A 23,641-nucleotide genomic window follows, 5' to 3' on the forward strand; every position below is an offset into this window, starting at 1 on the left:
AATTTTGGCAAGGGGTGGTGTGTAAGAGGAAGCACCTGGATTTCCCAGAGGAATCACTCACAGAGGGCACCAACCTTGAGGAAGGAGAAGGGTCCCCAAAATCCACTCATAAGGATGCCTCCTTTGGTGAGTTTATGGAGCTGCTCCATCAACACAGGGGTTGGAAAACTGAAGCCACATCTCTGGACTAGTCAGTGTTTCTGGAGGCTTTTGAGGTGGCCCCACCCATGTCTTTTTTGGTCCCTCTCAGGAAGCAGTCATAGATGTGATGTCTCAGAGGGTCTGGAGAGAGCCCAATACTGTGGAACCTGTTCCTAAGAAACTAAACACATTCTTGGCCCCTCTCCAAGTATCATCAACATTGGAGTAAGGGTCTTGTCATTGCTGCTAATGTGGGGGTGGCAGCCACCAAAAAGGACATCATGGAAGAGGGTTCCTTGGTCAACCCCTCTAATAGCGAATCTAGGGCACTGGACCAGCTGGAGAAGTGGTCTTACAGATCAGCTACTTTGGGCATTAAGTTAACTTGCACACTTGGTGTGTGAATTCAGTGAGACATCATGTTTGAGGGTGTAGAGTGGCTAAAACCTTAGACTCCATAGTCTCAGATGTCTGTGGAGACTTGGTTAGCATGTTACAGTCAACAGATAACTCATCCATGCATCTGCTTTCTAATACTGCCAATGGCATGGGATGGGAAGCAGGTACCAGCATTGCCATGCATCATCATGCTTTGATGAGACTGTAAATTTGCTGACTGTTTTAAGGATAGTTCATCACTCTTTGGACCTAATATTTCCCAGTAACGAGTAGGATGGAAAGATGTTGTCTGCCACTGGAGTGAGTTTACTAATCCTCAATGGACCTTTTCCAGGAATCTGTAATGAGGTAAATATCTATTTTTCCAAAGAAGCAGAGTAGCCTTTTCATGTTACTCCCGTGGAAGGCTCTCCCCCCATGGCACAGGGGGTGACCAGAAGTGGTACTGAATCAGGCTTTCAATGGAGCTTTCTCTGGGAGGCTCTTCTAGTGCCCTTGAAGGGTAGTCCAAATGTCTGACTTTAGAGGCAGTTGGGAATCATTTGGCTCCATACCCAGAAGCTTGTGAGGCCATCATCTCAGATGCTTGGGTGTTAGAGGTTGTATCCAAATACTACATGATTCCATTTTTATTTCCCCCAATAGTGAATAAGAGATACCTTCCTCATATGCTCATACGCCACCATCAGTATGGGGTTTTATTGATGACTTATTTTTTTTATGTGGGGGGGGGGTGGAGGAATTTATAGAGCCTATACAGTCCAACAGATTTAATTTATAATTTGATGGTATACAAAGGGTTAAAATAGTTTCTTTTTTGGATGCTCAATTAGATATTTTTGGATTGAATGGACTACATACTAAAGTACATAGAAAATTTGATGGAAGTAATCAATATTTTAAAGCTTCATGTTATCATCCCCTCACACAATTGAAGCCCTTCTCTATGTGGAAATGGTGTGGATTAGTAGGTTGTGTAGTGACCCCTTAGAACTTCAGGATGAAAGTTTGGCCACTTGTTCTATGTTTGAGACTAGCGGATATAATAGCTTTGTCATTAACAGAGCTATTACCCGGGTACAAAATTGAGAGAGGGAATATTATTTTAGCTGTAATAGAGTTGGCCCTACGTTGAATGGGAGGCAGACTGAGATTTATTTTGTAACCATCTATAGCTGATTTAGTGAAATTTTAATGGGCTTGGTGAAATATTATTGGCAGTATATGCAAACCAATCGAGATTCCCAGTTATGGTTATCTGAGAGGCTAGCATTTTCTTTTAGGGTAAAGAAGAGTTTAACTTTTTTTTTTTTAGTTAAAGGGAAATGTGTAATGCCTCCTGTTAGTTTATATAATATGAGACTGAATCCTGGTACTCTTGTATGTGGTAAATGTAAGGCATGCAAACACATTGTTAGTAGTTTTGGAAATATTAATGAACTAAAATTTGTAGTGAAAGGTGATACTGTTGGCATAATTTATGCCCTCAAATGTCCATGTAATAAGTTTTACATTGGTCATTCTAAAAGGGCCTTTAAAGTGTGATTATTAGAACATATGACAGCTATAGAAAATTTTAAAGAAACTAGTTCTATGACAGTTCAATTTCACCAAGCACATAAGGGTTCATCTGTGGGTTTACAGGGGGCTATTTTAGAAAAAGTGGGAAAATTGAATGTGTTTCTACTGTTACTTGTTTTAGGGACATACTTTTAAATAAAGAAGCCATCTATATTCTTAAATTTGATACTTTAATACCTAAGGGTATGAATTCTGAACTTAATTGGAGGTTTCTCCTTTAACTTGAATGTGATTTTTTTTTAATTAAGTACAATTGGATAATTGGAGGTAGTATTTATGTTGAGTATTTTATTCACAGTGTGTATTCTCCTTGAAGGCACTATAGCTGAGACGTCAGAGAGTTAATAAAATCTATCTGAATTTTTATTGGGTCCCTGGTTCGTGTTTTTTTATTTTTTTTATTTTATTCTTTTTGAGTTGTGTATTATTACTTCAGTGACACTTTCTCTGGGAGGCTGTACCAGTGGCCTTGAAGGGTAGTCCAAATGTCTGACTCTAGAGGCAGTTGGGAATCATTTGGCTCCATACCCAGAAGCTTGTGAGGCCATCATCTCAGATGCTTGGGTGTTAGAGGTTGTATCCAAATGCTACATGATTCCATTTTCATTTCTCCCAATAGAGAATAAGAGATACATTCCAGATGTGCCACCTCATCAGAAAAGGTACACAGCTATCAAAATCAAAAAGCTGTCAATAATTCAGGTCATCCAGGAGGTCCCACCAGACCAATATGGTTCTTTCTGGTTCTAAGGAAAAAATAAAGATACCAGACTAATCTTGGATATGACCAAGTTAAATTCCTTTGCAAAACAGATCAAGTTCCAGAAGGTCACAGTGCAATCTGTCCTGCCTCTTCTGAGGAGGGATGATTGCATTTGCTCAATCAACCTCAAGGATAACTACTATCATATAAAGATAGCAAGGCAGTCCAGGAGGTTTCTGCACTTCCAGCTGGGAGCCAATAATTTCTAATTCTATTTGCTGCCCTTTTGCCTCATCCCCCCCAGGTGTTCACCAAGTGTATGGCAGCCACATCAGCCTGGCTCAGGCTTCAGGGGTTCTAGGGTTTCCCATACCTGGACAGTAGGCTTCTCACTTTCTACCTGAAGACGTCACTAGTCAGGATCAGGGACTCCCAATTATGCCTTTCCTTGGGAAATGCCATAAATCATCAGAAGTTCAAAACTTGCACCCAGTTCAAGACTTGGAGTTCATAGCATGTCATTTGGAAACAGCGTTTCAGATTGCCAGACTTCCAGTACTCAGAGTATCTAGCCTTTGCCTTTAGGCAACCACTTTGCTGTCCTACAAAAAACTTGCAGCTTCCTTGGTTCTCAAACCTTTAGGTTACATGGCCACAGCAATTCCTTTAGTTCCTCTGGCAAGTATTGTGCAATAGACACTAGCCACACAATGGTCCAACTTGAATCATCTGATAGATTTTCCAATAATACTGACCCAAGTTTGCCAGAGTCTAATCAAAGGGTGGATGGAGTCTCCCTGGTATCAGTCAGAAAGCTATTTGTTTTTCCTCCCCCACAAGGTACAGTCATGACAGACTCCTCCCTTCCTGGGTGAGATGCGCATTTTCAAAGGGGGGCTAAGTCTAAAACTGATAGTAATCTTCACATTAACATCTTAGAGATGAGAGTGGTCCTTCTTGCATCGTAGGCTTTTCAGGACCTCCTGTCCAAGGGTGTGATCTCAGTATAGACTGACAATATATCTGTCATCTGGTATCTGATTAAGCAGTCAGGGACTTGATTATATCTTCTTTGTCAGAAAGCCATGAAGGTTTGGCAATGGGTGATTTCTTCTTAGCGGTTTCTGGCAACAATTCTCACCCTGGAGAAGTTCAACATTTTAACAGACAATTCAAGAAGGAACATTTTTACTTCTTCAACAGCTTTCCCTAAGTTTGAGGGCTGCTGCTAGGATTTTTCTGAAGTGGGGTACTCAGTGTTGCAATTTGTTTGCCTCTCCCATCCAACACCAAATGCAGCAGATATTATGCTTTAGTGATCCAGAGATGCTCTTCTGTGTACTTTGCTCCAGATCTTCTGTATGCATTTTCTCCTACTCCATTAATAATAGAGTTCCTCAACAAGGATGACCATTGCAGAGTGACTGTTATCCTCATTGTTCTGTTTTGGCCCCAACAGGTGTAATTCCCCTTTCTTTGGTTTCCCCTGGAGTATCCTCCCTGTATCCCTTTCTGGGTTTGCTTTCTCATCCATCAGATCCTTGGACATTCAAGCTAACTGTATGGTTCTTCCAATACCCTTGATGGCCATTGTGGTTTACATTTTATCCTCTTTTCAAAAACTTTCTTGTTGCAAAGTCTATACTAGCAAGTCAAAATGTTTCACTCTCTCTGACTCATTATAAAGGTTTAGATCCCTTTTCAGTGCTGGTAGAGGCTATACTTGATTTCCTGACTGGTTTATTTCATACTGGATCTAGTTTTCCAATATTAAAGTACAACTGGTAGCCATTTCTAATGTCCACATTGATAGAGACAAGATGCCAGTAGTGGCTTTATAGATTTCAATGGTCTTCCTTAGGAGTACATTTTTATTGTCCTTTCCTGTCTGGGACCCAGTCCATCTGAGGGATTGACCCTTATGCTTTCAGTACTTGGTGAACCTGCTTTTGAACTGCTGGCCATGGTTTCCTTGAAATTGTTGTCTTGGAAAACTCTGTTCTTGATGGTCATTACTTCAGCCAGGAAGGTATCAGAACTGCAGGCCTTATCCTTGGTACTTCCATACTTAATATTTCATAAAGACAGGGTGTCTTTCAGAACAGATCCATTATCCTACAGGTTGAATCAGATGGAAGGAGACAACACGGATCTATCATTATGTTAAGAACATTACTTTTATTTACGTTAGTGTGATAGAAGACTGGATGAATTACATTACCAGCCATAAAAGCCACAAGATATGGCAATGATTTGCCAGAAGTCTGCAAACAGGAAGTTATTATCATCAAATTTTTTTGACTCCTTTGCCTAAGCATATATGATAGTCAGTATGCTTTTCAACTCATATGCTAATGGTATGCCTAGTGAAGAACACATCACTAGGCAATATGTGAAATGAGGTTAAGAACTGCTAAGTGGTTTCATTCATTGTTTATTCATTGAACTTCATAAGAGCTAAAAAACCACACCACACTCCCCTTTTAAATACCATTAATTAATGTCCATCACATGACTAGATATCAAATACACTTAATTGATTCTTAAAGATAAAACTGAAATAAATAAAATGTGAACAAATATACATTAATAAATATAATATTCAAATTTGTCAGTCCATTATTAAATATGACATTTAAACAAAACTTTTTTTAACAAAAATATTTCATTGAAGCTTTAGAAGACATTTGATGTTGATACTGTCATTGAGAGCAAAAGTGCTTAGCCTACACTCCTTGTTTCCTTTGAGTTTTTTTTACTTATACTTTTGGCAAAAGTTTCTTATTTAGGATTGATGATTTTTTTCCTATTTAGTTGCCACTTCCTTTGGACTTCATTGTTCTTTTGTGTCTTTGTGGACTATTTTGCCATTTTCATTCTTTCTTGTTGATTAAATACTTGAAGCTGTGGCTTATGAGCTCAGTTCCAGTCCCAGACATAGACAATCTTGCCAGTATCCACCTGCATTCGCATAACAGGTCCCCAATCTCCTATGATGTAAACATCATGTGTTGTGCAAGAGTTATTCAATCAAACATTGAATGAGGTGATACAGGTGGAATATCCTTTTTTCATCCATACTGTGGAAAGGTAGTAACTCAGCAAAGGTTAAGATGTGTCCCATTTTTTATTATCACTCCCAAACATTTTAACTCCTCCTGCAGTGCTCGTAACTCTTTCCCAGCTAAGTGTCACTCATTACTAGATGAACAATGACATCTAGAGCCTGTCCATGTACAGCTGCTGTTGGAAGTCTTAACATTTGCTCCATCTTCATTCCAGTCAATGCATCAGTGGTATGTTTCCTTGCTATTATAGCCATCAAATAACTTTACATTCCTATAATGGAAGCCCAGGGAGAAAGGCTCCAGACATATGGCTTTGGAATATGGGAGGAACTGGAGCAGCCAGAGGAAACCTATGTGAATGCAGGGAGGACATGCAGACTCCACACAGAAGGCACCCCAGCCAAGAATCAAACCAGAGAGCCTGTCGCTATGAGATGACAACATTAATTGCTGCACCACTTCGCCAATATAATATAATGAGCTCTGAGTTTGGCAGGGCTATGCGTGCTGCTTCTGTGTTTGATATGAATGCAGATTTGCTAGTATACAATTAATTCGGTATTAGGTAGGAGCATGAAGTAAGTTTTGTTGTGATATTCTTCAGCATGATATCACAAAGGAAAGTTAAATGATATTCATAATTTTGAAATAGTGGGGGTCCCATTTCTGTATCATAAGATAAACTCAGAATTCATAATATTTAATGAGCGTGTTCCTAGGAAATTAAAGCATTTTCTCTGTCATTTAAGTAGTGTATATGCCATGTGCTGCAGTGAATTTGTTCAATGTGCTTGTGATGTCCCTCTCTGGGCTAGTAATCAAGAAGTCTCAATCCTCACCACTGACACTGTAGAGGGATGTTCACTTGGAACAAAAATGGATACACCCAGTATTTCCAGAAGCAGACCTCTCTGCATCAAGTACAATTTCCCTTAAGAGTGCACAGGGAACACACTCAGTCTGGGGTCTGGATTTCTCTATTTTTCTCCCTCCAATTCCCCAATAAGACTTCCCACTGGTACAGCTATAGGGTTGAGATCTCAGGCAAGTCCTCCAGTACTCTCTCTGTGAAACCAGTGCTTTTGTCCCTGCTCCAAGTAGCTGACACACACACACTGTGAGATTTGATTTTCACAAACACACACACACACACACACACACACACACACACACACACACACACACACACACACACACACACACACACACAGTTGACTGGGGTGAGAACAGAATTCATGCCTATGTAAGTCCACAGGCTACAGAACACAGTATGTTATGCAAGTGCCAAACCACAAGTCTGATGTTTATTAGACTGCAGGTGAACTTATGGTAGATGACATCAGCAGGCCATGTGGGAGACAAAATGTTGGGAGAGCTGCATAGGTTCATAGCTTCATATGTTCATAGGATGCTACTAGCCTAATGACCCTGGGAAAGTCTGGCACAGATTTACTAGCTATTCCCCCTTCTGCCCAAACTATATGGAAGTTACCCTGCCAAACCCCCAAAGCCAGCTACTCTAAGGCTCTTGCAAGGGTATCTAATTATACTGACTAAAATTAATATTAATACAAATGGTAATGTTGACCAAACAGCCAGGCTTAAGCAGTGGCCACAATCTCACTAATAGATATAAGTACTCTCAGAGGTTAAAATATTCTCTATAAAATGACTAGCAACAATGAAACATTTAAATATATTTAAAAATAAATTATAAAAGGACATGGAAATATGAAATATCTATTTACAGTAAACACCAGAGTTTCAGCCACAGGAAATATTAAAAATAACACAGCTGGAAAGATTCACACAGTTACAGAAAAACAATACTTAACTCATCTCACAATATTTTCCTGACTGATCTTAAGAATACTATTCCCTGGTCTCTTACTGGAACAAGGCAGGATGAAGTAGGTGAGAGATCCTTCTCTGTCAGGTTACAAGAAATAGACTGCCCTGAGACTTATGCCTCACCTAATGTTAAAACATTACTTCTGTACAGAATGAGATCACATACATCTGGTCATCTGACTTCTCATTCCCATGCAACCCCCATTGCTAAAATCTGAAAGGTTTTAGCACCTACATGTCAATAATACACACACAAGAGCATTGCTCAGATCTGGTGCAGCTTCTGGAAGTCATAAAACAATTACAAACTTCTACTCCTACAGAGACTAACAAACCATGATTCTTGCAGACATTGTGCCTCTTGATTCATTCAAAACTGTGAGATAACATCTTTATGGCCTAGGCCCAGTAATTTAATTTTCTTACTATTTCTCAAAGTCAGGTGGATTGAGATTAACTCTGCTCTTCCAGTATCCTCGGTTGCAATATATATATTTAAACAGTTACAATAATGCTGTACATTTCTTTTCTGCCCAGCAGGATACATTGTTGACACATTTTAACACAAGCAGCTTAACAAATATATTTTCAACATAAGCATCTGTACAAATCAGTTTGATATACAAATGACATATAATTTCTTTCAAAATTCCAGGTAGATGTGCTGGTATGTTAGACATCCACTGCTCTACATCTCCTGGCATAGCTGGCAATACCTCACATTGTCACATTGCTTTCATGTGCAGCTTTTTGGGGGAGATTCAGTTCAGCAGTGTGCATTCCTGGCAAGCTATAGTTGTGTTTATGAAATCCTAACCTCACAAATATTGTTCAGAAAGTGTCCTTATGTTCTTATCAATTTTCAGTATACTCACTGGAGCTTAAAATTATTGTTCTGCCAGCTGTTAGCCTTATACATTTTGTGAGGAATTTAAACAGATGTCACATATTAGGATTATTTCTGTACAAATCTTACACATTTTACATTTTATTCTATATGTGTAGACTCCTTTCCATGGCTGTATTCCAAATATTTTGTAATACAGATGGAACACCAGCATGGAGTCTACATGGTTGCTTTCTAGCTTGTTGAATTGCTCCACCATGTTTCCTGGGTTAACTGGCATACTATTCAACTCCTTATGCAGTAATTACCATGCCATTGCATCGTGTTTATATGTTGAACACAGAGGAGTACTGATTTTAAGATTATATGACTGTATTTCATCAGCTACATATTGCATATGCTGACCTCTAACTATGAATAGTCGGTTTAATATTTTTTATAATAATTTTGATTAGCACACACTTTTACACTTCTGTGTACATAACTTACAAATGTACTGTTCATCTGGAGGTGAGGGAGCAAAGCTGCATTTGTGTTATTGCACAAAAAAGGATTTATGTTGCTACTTGTATTGTTACTCTCCTTTTGTTGCATCCAGCCTACAGTCACATGCTAAGGTCAGTTATGTACAAATCTCACACATTTTATTTTTTATTCTATCCATGTAGACTTCTTTCCATGGCTGTATTCCAAAAGTTTTGGAATTCACGGGGAACACCAGCATGGAGTCTACACAGTTGCTTTCTACCTTATTTAATAGCTCCAACATGTTGCATTTGTTGATTAGCATGCAATTCAGCTGCTTATACAGTAATTAGCATGCCACAGTGTTTACCTTATTTGCATGGGGATGCACACCACTACACAGTGCTTACTGAATTTAAAGGTTTCCACTCCTGTGTGTGCATTGAGCCACGATGCATGCACAATGGGAAACCACCATGTAGACTTTACTGAATTACACATCTAGTCTCACAATATACACGATATTCCTGAGTTTGTAGCATAGAAGGGCAAAGCTCTGACTACAGCCTGGGCTGTCTTGATTAGCAATTGGGGTGCTGGAGGAGCTGGGCAGAAGATTATGGAAGAGTTTGGCTATTACCAGCTCACCAATAAGCAGTATGACTCACTGTATTGCTGACCACAACAGGAGTGTTAGATATTGCTACTAGCAGCTGTTTAGATACTTGTTTTATATAGCACATAAACTATGGAGCATTTCCCTAATGTGGGGATTGTTTTGGCTGGGTATTGGAGTAGGGATCACATAATTTCTAATTCTATGTCTATTCCCTTGCACCTGACCATTACCCCAAGAAAAATAAACGAAAGGGCTAGTAAAGCTCTCACTGTTCAGAGAACAAAAGGGGATGCCTTCACAAATAAGAGAAACAAATGGTCTGACATGGTCAAGAAATGCAAGCAACTTGACTGATCATGTATGTTAAAAACATACATGCTGTGAAATCTAAAGAATATCCCATACTACTCATGTACTATAGAAACAAAGCTGAAACAGATATTTTAATCTTGGCAGCTTTCAATAAGGTGAAGGACATTTCATCTTGGCATAAACTGCAGAGTCATACCCTGGGATTCATGAAGCTTGCGCCAGGTGCCAGATTAGTGTCGGCGATCTAGTGCAAAATATGGCCACTGAGCGAGTCAGGTACAAGCTGTTTCCACGTGCACTACCACCGTACGCCAGAGCTGCGCAGCTCCCGGCGCATGTATGCTAATTACCCCATGTGCAGCAGTGTAGCATGCAAATTAAGGCAGATGGCGATTCATGAAGTGGTGCAGGCGTAGCGTAAGCATGAAGAAATGTAAACCAAAAAAAAAGGTTTACATTTTGTCAAACATATAATCGGAGCCATGAAAGTGGAACAAACTTATGTATTATAATGTTAATATATGCCAATGGCTAAATATATAGCCAATGGCATAAAAAAACATGCACAGCACTTAAAAAATAACATTTAATGTCATGGCCACACTAACACAAAGTAAAACCGCAGTACATCTGTGCGCAAACGGGATCACAAGGAAAATATATTTAGATGTCATAAAACTGCAATGTAACACAATTCATGATATCCCCATAATAGTCAATAGCACGCATGCTACCCCACAACCATGGCGCAAGGGCTGCTAAAGGTCTGTGATAGTGTTCTGTGCGGTAACTAGGAATTAGTAGTCAATGCCATGCAAATGAGTCAAGTAATAGTGAATTGCAAACGTCCCGCCAGTGTAAGGATGTACCACATGGCATAACGGTACAACACCGAGGAGTGGCCTGGAGGTAAACATGACATCAAGAGAGGGGTGCGCCACCGTAGCTGTAAGCACACTGGATCATTGCTAATCTGGGTTGCCTGTTGCTAAGCAAAGCTGCAGGATAGGGTGTGGAAGTAGCCATAGCTTTGCTTAGCTGAGAGCACACATGGTAACCAAATGTTCATGTGAACGTGGATGAAAACGTGCTCAAAACCCAGTAAATGGCTGTGCGCGGCATGCACCACAGCTGAAACAGGAAGGATACGGGAAGACAATAAGGAAATGCTGCAGCATGTTAATTGGATTACAAATGAGTAATTAACACCTAGGAACTCACAGTGGGCCATAGACAGCTAACAAAGCTGCTAGCAGCTACCTGCAGAACAGGAAAGGGGAGGTGCCGTACAGCAAAGAAAAGAGAACTGTCACAGCACAACAAAGCAAACTTGCAGTTGATCAGCTACATAACACATTTCCCAACACAATCCTGGGTTGTGAAAGTACAAAACAAGAAAGCCGGCAGCTGGATGCATGCCTGACAATGGGAGGGGAATCGGGTTGAAAATTGAAGTAAAGGGCAATAGATGACTTATGGCAGCCAAGTATAAGTCAACAACAAAGGCCCCACAATAGCAGTACCTGCTGTAAAACCAATAATTAAGATACCCCGCAGCTGGAATTGCACAAACACACCCAATTACACCAGCATCATCCATTGCACAATAGTATAAGGTGAGAAAGCCCCACACACACACTTGTGTATTCCCAGACACTCTGCACTATTGGTGTATACAGACAGGGAACTTTTAATATGTACATGTTAGGGGCTGCCATAGTTTTGATTCACCAGCATGTGTTGGAGACTGAAGGTGGTGTGGAGGATGATGCTGACAACCATCTCAGGCACCTGAGGTGAAGAGTGTTCAGACCCAGGGTAACCTACCAGGGGCTACATGATCTGGAGATAGTAGAGCATTACAGGGTGGACAGGGACATCATACAGCAACTTGTTGAGCTGTGCCGGCCATGCCTCAGAGCCAGAAGTAACAGCGGGGAACCCATCCCAGTGGACACGAAGGTAAGTGTAAGCTTGAGAATACTAGCCACAGGTACCTTCCAAAGGCCAACTGGGGATATCAAGGGGATCTCACAGGCATCAGCATCCAGGGTATTCCACCAGTTCCTGGATGCCATGTTACCACATGCCAATGAGCACATATACTTCACCCGAACGCAGGAGGAGTTGGCCAGCAACATGCATCTCTTCCACCATGTGGCAGACTACCCAGAGGTACTGGGTGCAATAGACTGCACACACAGCAGGGTAGACACTGCATAAACCACAAGGGATACCCCTCCATCAACTTCCAGGTCTTGTGCAATGCCCAGGGCATTATCATGGATGTGTGTGCTGGCAGCCCTGGAAGCTATCACAACTCCCACATCGGGCATGCCTCACAGCTGTATCAGGTATTTGTCAGGGGAGACATCCCATATGGCCACCTGGTGGGGGATGCTGGCTATGCACTGGAACCGTGGATGATGACTCCCATCAGAAATGCACACACAGCCATGCAAGAACGCCATAATGAGGCTCTCGCAGAAACCAGAATCATCATAGATCGTGTGTTTGGGATGCTGAAATCACAGTTCCATTACTTGGACATATCTGGTGGAGCCCTGCAGTACTCTCCAGGCACGTGTGCCCACATCTTCATAGCATGTGCCATGCTACACAGTATGATCCTGTGGAAACAGCTGCAGCAGGGACAGAATGGTGAAGGCCCTCACAGCCCACCACCATTGCCAAGGGACCCACAGGCACAGAAGGACTCAGACCACGAACACCCTGTCCTAGCCCCAGAAGGCAGACGAAGGCATCCCCAGTATGTCTATGCCTTGGCAAAGAGGGAACGTATAGCACACACACTGACAGTGTAGGCACTCATGGACTGACACCCTTCTCCACCTGCACACACAGCAAACATGGATGGCACACAGACACGACCAACTGTAAATTGTCATGTATAGGTGGTCTACTGTGTGCATCCTACATAGGTAGCCCTCAACTACTGTACACACAACCATCATTGGCACAAAGTAAGTCAATACCTGAACAGTAAATTAAGCTATCAGCATGTGTCCATACTGTATGTAGAGGTTCATAGATACATAGGTAGGTATATGCCCAACTGCTGAGGCCACTCATAAGCATGGGCAAAATGTGTCTGCTGTCGCCACCCCATCAATTAACTAACTATCCCTCTGTGGAGCAGAGCCAATTTCGGGATCCCTGGGGTGTATCCACTGTTCCCCACCCACTCTGCAAGGATTCCCTGGAGTGTTAGTGGGGGGTTTTGTATAATGTAATCAGGGATATAGTTCCAAATAATGGGGAATATCCCTGACAGGAATCTTCTCAGATGTTTACATGTTACATAGTATACCTTAAACACAGCTTGCATATATAGGTAGTTTTCCACAGAATAATAAAAATGTGGATCACACAACCGCTGAAATGTGTGTTAATCACCCTTGCACTACCAGTGACTGCTCTGAGAAGTAAAATATCACTGCCAGGATTAGAACACGCAACCATGTACACAATATTCACAATAACATACCACTAAGCTACTTGAGATGTACCAATGGCAGTCATGTATACTGACAGGATAAAACACAAAAGGTAGGAATGTGTTGAAATAGGACAAACTGGCATGTACCCAATGAAAGGTGTATGTTTTATATATATATATATATATATATATATATATATATATATATATATATATATAAAATATATATATACATCATCATATATAGAGAAAGAGAGAGAGGGAGAGAGAGATATATGTCGATATATGGGGATATACATATATATGTAGATATATAGATAGGTTAACATCTACATAACCATGTAGGTACATATAAATGGGATACTTACCACATACTGACTGCTTTACATACCAACGTGCGTAATCCCAAGGCTTAAGGTCCGAAAGAACACAGTACTGAAACACCAGATGTGCGAGGTGTAAAACCACGATGTTAAGGGACAGTTAGTCAGTGCTTCTGGTGTTGCGGTTCAGGTAGGTTATTGTGTGTAAGTGTGTTTCTGAGGGCTGTAGTGTGTGTAAGTGTGTGTTCTGAGTGTGGTGTGTGTTCTTGAAGGACTGTAATGTGTGGATGTGGGTTAGATTTGTGCATTTGTTTGCGCAATCTAGGAGGTGGAATATTAAAGTAGGGGGGTGTTGGGGGAGCAGACACCTTCATGGGGGGGTGTAGGGGGGCTTGCCCACCTGCTCATATGGTTTGTTTGGATGTGGTGGGTAGCAGTGTGTCTGTGTGTGTGTGTGGGTGTGTTCCATGTTCATGTTACTTTCACAAGTTACTGTCATTGTCGGTAATGTGGGGTATGGGCGTCTGGGCCTGGTACTGTGTGCGTCAGAACTTTGTGCTTTTGGGATTCTGTTGGTATCCCGTATACAGCGGTTGAAGTGTTCATATATGTGTATAACATGGACCATAGCAATCACACATTCCACCACAACTAACCTTTATGAACAAAGGATATGGAGAGCATATGCCTATACACTATTACAAATATGTGCTATGGACATGAGCCAATGATAGTTTTACCACCTGTCCCACTTTGCGAGGGACAGTCCCTCTTTGGGCAGTTGTGTCCTGACCAAATATATTAAATATGGCAAATGTCCTGGGATTGTAGGACATAATTATGTCCCACATGTAATGTATTAGTTGCATACAATAGTTCTTCCTGTATCTAAAATACGTACATGTTACAAGAAACAGGATAAGCAACTAAACTGCTACAAGAATAAGCTTATATTTAGGCAAGAAAGGAAAGTTCTATCCCTTGTACTGACAGTGGGTTTGTGTCGGCCTGTAAATTCTGATGTGTGTCCCGAAATTGTCCCACTATGGCCATATGAAAAGGTGGCAACCCTAGCCAAAGAGGGTCAGTCACCAACACAACTACAATGACTGCAAATACCTATGACAGAAATACACAGCTTTCATGTAGCAACACTTTATTACATTCTGATGTATTTACGAAAGGATTCAGGTACTAACATCACCTGCATACTATACAGGAACCACATAACAGTGCCTTAATGAATCAGCCTGCAATTACCATAGTATTAGTCCACTAAAGGTTAGATGTTCAAATAGGGAAGGAACCCTCACGCACATATCGATTATGTATAAAAGCAGTTCCTACACACCTGCATCTGCTATGCACACCCACCAACATCACCCCCACACCCAAACAAATTACAATACAAACTGCAATAACATCACAAATCATTCACTCACTGTACGACATCTGCAGAAGCCTTAACATACCTTGTCAGAGACACACTAACATGGCTATATGTGAAATAGTTGCTGTTGTACAATGGAACAGCTGCTGATGTTACAGGGTTTGTTTGCACTAATCCCGTTTCAGAGGGTTGTGTGTACACCGGGATGTGTTACCAATTAATGAGTAACAGCACAGTATGCTACACTTGCACACCAAATTAAGGATGTCTGGTGAGCACACTGTAAAACACATAACAGTTCATGCACAGCCATACAGCCTTGAGCTGCCCAAACATCCTTGCCAGACTTAAACATCTGCAGAAGTATCAGGTACAAACAAACCCTGCATAAGTAGCAATGTTCAGAAATATAACAGCTGTACTCACATGTAGAACAAAATATTTTAGCCATTACACACAATCCACGGGAGTCATGAAGCTAATATATCTCTGTCTGTCTCCATATAGCTGTTGAAATACATCACAAACAACACATCCAGGCTGTCTTCCTCGAAAGTACGGCAAACGGACAACGCCCAAAAGGAGTACTCAGTTATACACCACTGTTGCCATGGAGTAGCTGCACAGCTGATGTGCATCAAATGAACTACTTTGGAACACCAATCGGTGGTCAGGGTACCACATGTTACTGATATTTAACTAGAAAAGGATAGGTTATCACCCATTCAAACCATCCGTATATACCAGCAGAACATTACAAAGAAGATTGAAACACAAACTGAAAAGGATTGAATCAAAAGTTAACAACACCTCGGGTTACTAATAAGGTATGTAGAACAGTCAGTATGTCTGTGTATTTAGTACCTTTTCTGTAGTATTTAAAGGCACACAATCCATATAGAGGAAACAGTTATCTTGTAGTGATGTATTGTTGAGTATAGTAATGCTTGTAGTATTTGTGTGTACTGCTGTAGGTCACAAAGCAAACACCGCATACACCACAAGGGATGCTATATAAGGGCTTTGAACACAAATATTCCTCACCAGCCGCTGTCAGTGGCAGGGCAGGTCCAACAAGTATGTGCTATAACAGGGGATAGTATATGCTGATATATTGTAACAGTAGCCATATGTATGGGTGTATTACTGAGAATAACATGTCGAAGGTTGGCCCACTATGCAAATATGATTTGCATTGTGGGATATTGTGCCAATAACTGTGTAATGTACAGTATTGTAGGCAGATATGTATTACAAGTTACATAGCATTACTGTTATGTTAGGCAAACATTAGTTATGTCTATTGGCATTTACAATACACAGTAACAGGATACATATGCCTTTTAGTCACCCGACAGTTTATCAGCATGATAGCAAAGTAAAATGGAAGAGCTAGTTAACTATCCATGCACATATGACATATAATAAGTTTAAAGGTAGGTACTAGGCTGTCTTACCATGGGCATTTATAAGCCTAGCTAGAGTGTGTTGACTTTCACCACCCCCATATACTAGCTCCCTGTGCCTCTGAATGGCAGAGCCATTAGTTCCCTGTGCCTCTGTCCAGCAGAGCCACTGCAGTGATCCTCGGGGTACATGTCTGTCTCCCATCCACACGTCAAGGTTTCCCTTGAAGAGTGCTAGTGAGGGGCCCTGCTTGATGTAAATTGGAATCATGTTCCAAAGCATGGGGAGTGTCCGGGTCAGGAATCTATCCGTCCAGCACGTCCTAGTCATTGTTGTGGTTAGGTGTATATCCCTAGAGCATGTGGCTCTCAGGGACCTCTGTTCAGGTGGAGCATATCCAGCAATACTGGGTTAGACATGGGCCTTGTATGTCAAGCAGAGATCACCTGTGAGTATGCGGTATGCAACCGAGTACAGCTGGAGTTTCTTAGGTTGGGATGCATAGGTCATCTGTTTGAGGTCAGTAATCCCCTTTGTGTGGTACTGTTGTGGTCTTCCAAGCTGTTGCAGTTGTTTTGTAAGGTATACCCCAAATGAGGTGTTGTATCATTTAATGGGTCTAATAAGTCATGAGTAGAGAGGCACAATGGCCTCCTTTGATCTGGATGCGAACCCATTAGAGATTAGGGGGGCCATGTAGAAGGATATTCTAACCACCTTGTCATTATGGGTATTGAAGGAGAGATTGCTATCTACTGGGGTTCCCAGATCCCTTATTACCTTTTCTGTATGTAGGGGACTAGCATCTATGTGGTAATCCACTGGTAATTAGTTATATCCAAAGGGGATGACTATGCACTTTTAGGCATTCAGCTTGAGGCCATGATATTGACACCAGGTATCCATCTCAGGGCAACCCTTCCAGAGGGTGTCTGTAACAGCTGGGAAAACAATTATGTCCCCTAGTTTGCAGTCGTCTGCAAATCTTTTCAGTCAAAGCCCTCCTGTGCTTGTCTGTACATCAGGGAATTATATACTGAACATGAGGGGTCCTAGGACTGAGCCCTGGGGGGGCGCCACTTGTAACTGGTATACAGTCAGACCTAGGGTATGCAACTCCCACTGTGTGGGTTCTGTCCGTTTGCCACTTTGCAAACCATCACATGACGTAGGGGTTAATGTTCAGGCAGATGGGTATGTTGATAATACCAGAATGAGGAATGGTGTTGAAAGCCTTTGAGAGATCTAGGTAGGCTGTGTGGACCTCCTTACCCTCATCTAATGCCTTGATAACTGTCTCTAAGAAGTCCACCAGGTTTAGGAAGCATGGTCTGTCCTTAACAAAGCCAAACTGGGAGGGGTCAAAGGTTTGGAGGTACCCAATGTCTCTGTGACTGAGATCCATGATGTTCTCCATAGCCTTGCAGACAAGACTAGTCAGGCCTATAGGGCAATAGGTCCCGTGGTCCATTGTGGCGCCACCTTTGTGGAGTGGGATAACTGTTGCTGTGCACCATTTAGGGGGCACTAAGCCCAATGCAAGGCTATTATTGAACATGGCACGTAGGTGGGGAGCCAGTACATTCTGAAGTTTGTGTAAAATTCAGCCTGGGATGTTGTCCGGTCCCATGGATGCTGTGATATTGGCTTTAGAGTGTGCAGCTTTGGGAGGGAGGGGTGAAAGGTAGCACTGAGCCTATCTGCCAGGATGTTGGCAATATCAGTTGGTTCTGTAATGTTCGTGCCTTTGTGCTGTAACTCAGAGCAGATCTGGGTACTGACATCGAGATATATGACATAGCTATAGAATGCTTTGTAGTTGTTGTTGGAATTACTGGCAGATTTGTTTTTGTAGCTAGCTTTGGAGGATCTTATAAGGGATCTCACCTTCTTACTGAGGCTGACCGGGGAGCTCCTCCATGCATGGGATTGTACTCTCATTTGCAACAGTGTCTTCCTCCTGTAGTACAGTTTGTTTATGGCAGGGGACCACCAGATTGGTTTCCTTAATTAGGAGTATAGCATCTTGGTTCTGTTTGGGATAGCACAATACATGCACTCATGTAAGTGCTTATAGAGTGCATTTGTGTAGGATTCAGCAGCTGTAACAGTATTGTCCATCTACATGGATGTCATGACATTCACCACATCTGTCTTAAGAAGCATGAAGTTGGCTTTGTAGACATATTATACTGTGGTTCCCTTAATGGGACTTGGGGGTGGGATGTGGATATCAATGGTGTTCAGCTCAAGGTCGGATCGGACCAACGAGGAGTTGACTTCACGTGTGGAGCACCGGTCACTCATGTTGGTAATGCCTAGGTCTAGGATATTGTTGCCCCTAGTAGGTGTGGATATGTTGATCCAGGGCATTGGTGTTTATGAATTCCAGAAAGTGTTGAGCTAATGAGTTGGTACACAAGTAGTTTTCTCAGTTAATGGTGGAGTAGATTCAGTGAGACTATGTGATGAGTGCGGTGTGGTGCAAATGTATACCTACTCCACATGACTGTCAGGATCAGGCTTGGTTAGAGAGAGCTTTACCTCCAGTTTGGCTAGATAATTGCATCTCTCACAGGTTGTAGTGTTGGGTGGTAGGCGGAGAGGCTTGTATGTGTACATGAGGCAATGTGTACATTTCCTTAAGATGTCCAGATTCATCACATAGACAGGCGAGAACACTGGCAGTTGACTCTTGGACATGCCTGAATATAGAACTACTTTCCCCTAAATAAATGAGGAAAGTGAGTACAAGAGCTATTTTACTCTAAGCAAGTGAGAAAAGTATGTACAAAACCTGTTTACCTCTAAATAATGAGGAAGATTGACTGCTATAGTAATTAGTAGCTTAGATAGTGCTTACAAGTTCTGAACAAGTGCTGAGCATGAATAAGCAATCCAGATGGGGTCTTGGATAACATAAACACACTGGCCCCCCAAACAGGTACACATTCATATATCCATGTACACCACTGGGCCCCTGTACTCACAACTATGCAGGTACAAGCTGCACTCAGGCTGCATGGGACCTGTCCACATCACAGGTTGTATCATACACATATGGCAAAACAAGATGCTCTCCACATACACACCATGTAAAACATAGCTCCATGTCAGGCTGTGTATACACTGAATGGTGCACACCAACAGGTATCACAACCCACAAAGGAGGAGACACCACTGATAATGGGAAGTATTGCACTACTACCCTGCTGAGTCTGGTCTGGAAGGCCATGAACCTTGATCAAATAATTGATGTCAGCAGTACAGATGTAGATGACAGTAAGGTTGATTTCACACTGCATATCATAACCTTGCCAGGTCATAGGACATCATCACACATACTGTGTACCACCTACACTCGGTATAAGATATGTACATTCCTATGTCACAGGAGTGTTTTGCAACGGGACTGCTGGCAGAACCAACACTACAGAAGGTGTCTGAATAATACATGCTCATCGCACCAGTGGCAGCTACATTAAGTCAGGGTTAATGAATTGTATTCCACCTCACTGTAGTCCATACCTCACAGAAAAACAGAAGGCATCTGCCTATTGAAGTATGCGAATGACTATGACCTAGGAGCAATAGCCGACTCAGGAGTGCTGTGGACAACATACAAAATGGGCTTTGTGGGTGAGGTGTGTGTGACATATGGCCACAATCTGACAGCTACATATTGCATTGTCACCCCTATGTTAATAACCCTGTACCCATGAACTACCACCTAGGCAGCGGTCAACATAATGGACACTTGTGTGTAAGGGATGCAGCTGGGCAGTTGTCTTTCTTGTGATAGCTACGTCACCACACCTGTCAGGTAGTCATATGTGGCAACCCTAATAATGACAGGGTGCCATCCATGAATTTAGAGATCATTGTCCAGCCATACACAACACTCAAGTGACCCATATCAGATCACATATTTCCTTTAAGGGGTATTGGCCATGTGCAGATGGCCTACACCAGCCTTCCCATTCCCCATCTCCACTATGTAGCATGATGCATACCCTAAATAAATCCATGTTCAACCCAATGATGTTGGACATGTTACACATACACATCCTGATCTCAAACACATACTTCATGGACATTCACCTTCCACATGCTGGGCAGATCCTTGTCCCATACACTTTACATAGTCCTGCCATACTATGCTTTCCTGTCCATCAAAGCTGCACATTGCTCCCCTCTCAGACATGGTGTGATGACCGCATGGTAAATGTATCATTAACCCTGTGGATCAGTAATATGGCACTGCTCCACCTGGCCCCAGAGACCTGCCTGTCGGCTACAGCCAGGTAACCTTTCATCCTTGATTCATACATGGCCCATGGCATATAGCCTACTAGTTGACTTTGACTGTACATGCTATAGTAGATATCCATCCCTGAAAATACCATCTGGCTAGCCAGTGTCCCATGTGTATAACATGTGCAACACAGGTGATACATGGCAGGATGCTGAATTGCTGTACAGTGCCATGTAGATGTATATAGCAGAACACATACATGTAAAATCTCATGTGAGCAAGTCTGCAGGGTCACGGGACATGTCTGTTAAGGCAGTGAAAGTCTTTATATGTGACATATACACAGCATCAAGGTTGACTGCATTAATGTGGACACATCCAGCCATGTGCTGATAGGTAGGAACACCAGTACAGGGAAACAGACATGCCCACATCAAGACAGCATCCACATGGAGTATGAGCAATATAATCAGTGAATAATCCAAAAGGTTATGGAAATACTGGAAGCCTTTGGTAAAACACAGTTTTATTGATCCAGGGATATATAAAGCAAGGCTAGGATTTAGTAAGTTATCTGATGAAGTCTGTAACAGGACGAAAACGTATGGGAAGAACAGCATTAATGTTATTGCTTTATGTGGATGTCATTTCATACTTGTTCCAGTTTGTTTTGCCGTGTTGTCAGCGTTCTTTATGTGAAGTGGATCAATAAAACTGTGTTTTACCAAAGGCTTCCAGTATTTCCATAACCTTTTGGATTATTCAGTCATTTTGCGCTTACTTTTTTATCCTGGTTTAGCAATATAATCAGATGACACACACACATATATGGTGATAATATCCACTAACCATTGAGTGTCACATGTGTGTGACACAAACACATCAGTGTCATGTAGGTTTGCAAATACAACTATTTAAACGTAATAAATGTGATACACATGTATGTTCAGCTGTAGCTCTGTATGTCTCTATGAGTTACTGTGACCTGTCTCCATCATTATGTCTTCCAGGTATGCCACATGCAAGGCTACCCCCTTTTACCCGCTTGGAGGATGAGGCCCTCATCCCATACCTACTTGACAATCATGATATCCTGTTCAGCCATGTGCCACAGGATGCACAGCTGCAGGATGTCCTGTGGATGGAACTTGACAGGAGGGTTAATGATGTGGGTGGCCACAACCGCACATACTAGCAGGTGCGCAGACACTGTAAGACCTCATTAGACAGGCGAAACAGTGTGCAAATGCAATCGCCAGGGAACAAGGTGCAACAGGTGGTGGACCACCAACCCAGCCCCCACTCACATGTACCAAGGAGCTACTGGCCAACCTGGGGACACCTGCAGAACCACATCCACAAGCCATAGCCGATATTGTGGATGTGGGTGTCTCTCAACCACTGAGATTGGAGTTGCCTGGTAAGTCAGTACTGCACCTATAACAACTATATTCCATATAGTTGCATGTGTCACTGTACAATATGTAATGTAACATCATATGCAAGGCAGGTATACACACATGCCGCATACTATAGTATGCTACTCTGTGTATGCACACATGTGCATACAGCATAGCATAGTCTAATGTACTGGTGTGTGTGTTAACATGCACATTGCACCCTATAGCCATCATACAGGCATGGATAATGCTCATACTGTTCTGTTACTCCTATTTAGTTACCTCTGGCATACCTACTTGACAATCATGATATCCTGCTTAGCCATGTGCCACAGGATGCACAGCAGCGGGATGCCCTGTGAATGGAACTTCACAGGAGGGTTAATGATGTAGGTGGCCACAACCACATATACCAGCAGGTGTGCAGACACTGTACAGACCTCATTAGATGGGTGAAACAGCATGCAAATGCAATTTCCAGGGAACAAGGTGCAACAGGTGGTGGACCACCCACCCAGCCCCCACTCACATGTACCGAGGAGCTACTGGCCAACCTGGGGACACCTGCAGAACCACATCCACAAGCCTTAGCTGATATTGTGGATGTGGGTGTCTCTCAACCACTGAACCTAGAGTTGCCTGGTAAGTCAGTACTGCACCTATAACAACTATATTCCATATAGTTGCATGTGTCACTGTACAATATGTAATGTAACATCATATGCAAGGCATGTATACACACATGTTGCATACTATAGTATGCTACTCTGTGAATGCAAACATGTGCATACAGCATAGTATAGTCTAATGTACTGGTGTATGTGTTAACATGCACATTGCACCCTGTAGCCATCATACAGGTGTGGATAATGCTCATGCTGCTGTGTTACTCCTATTTAGGTACCTCTGGCATTCCACTGTGACAGCAGCCCGTTGCAGGTGAGACTGTTATTATTTATCAGGAATCATAATGCACAGATCTATCTGCCATGTGGCCATTTAAAGCATGTACACATAATGTATGGTCCTGTCAAAATATACAGGTTGGACCTGCAATGCATCGCAATGCCTACCCATATCCAACACTTGCAAACTATGTGAATCGCCTCACCGTCATTAATCCTCACAAACTGTCATTACCAGATGTGTGGACAGCTGCGCATACAATGGTGGAGGTGCTGTTCACTGTAGGGACACGTACTACAGATCAGAACTACACATGTGGGGAATACAAACAGTACTACACAATAGGCTGGAGTATGGCCAGCCCACTGGATTCACTGGTGTGGATCATAACCCTGCTATGAATGTCACACAATGTGATGTGCTATCTTGACATTTCCATGACATCTAGTAGCCTGGCTGCAACACTGCTTACCTAACCTGAAAACATATCCCACATTCCACCCTTTGTCTGCAT

Source organism: Protopterus annectens, chromosome 6.part0 (assembly GCF_019279795.1).
Source record: "Protopterus annectens isolate FY-2018-M chromosome 6.part0, PAN1.0, whole genome shotgun sequence".
Classification (NCBI taxonomy): Eukaryota; Metazoa; Chordata; order Ceratodontiformes; family Protopteridae; genus Protopterus; species Protopterus annectens.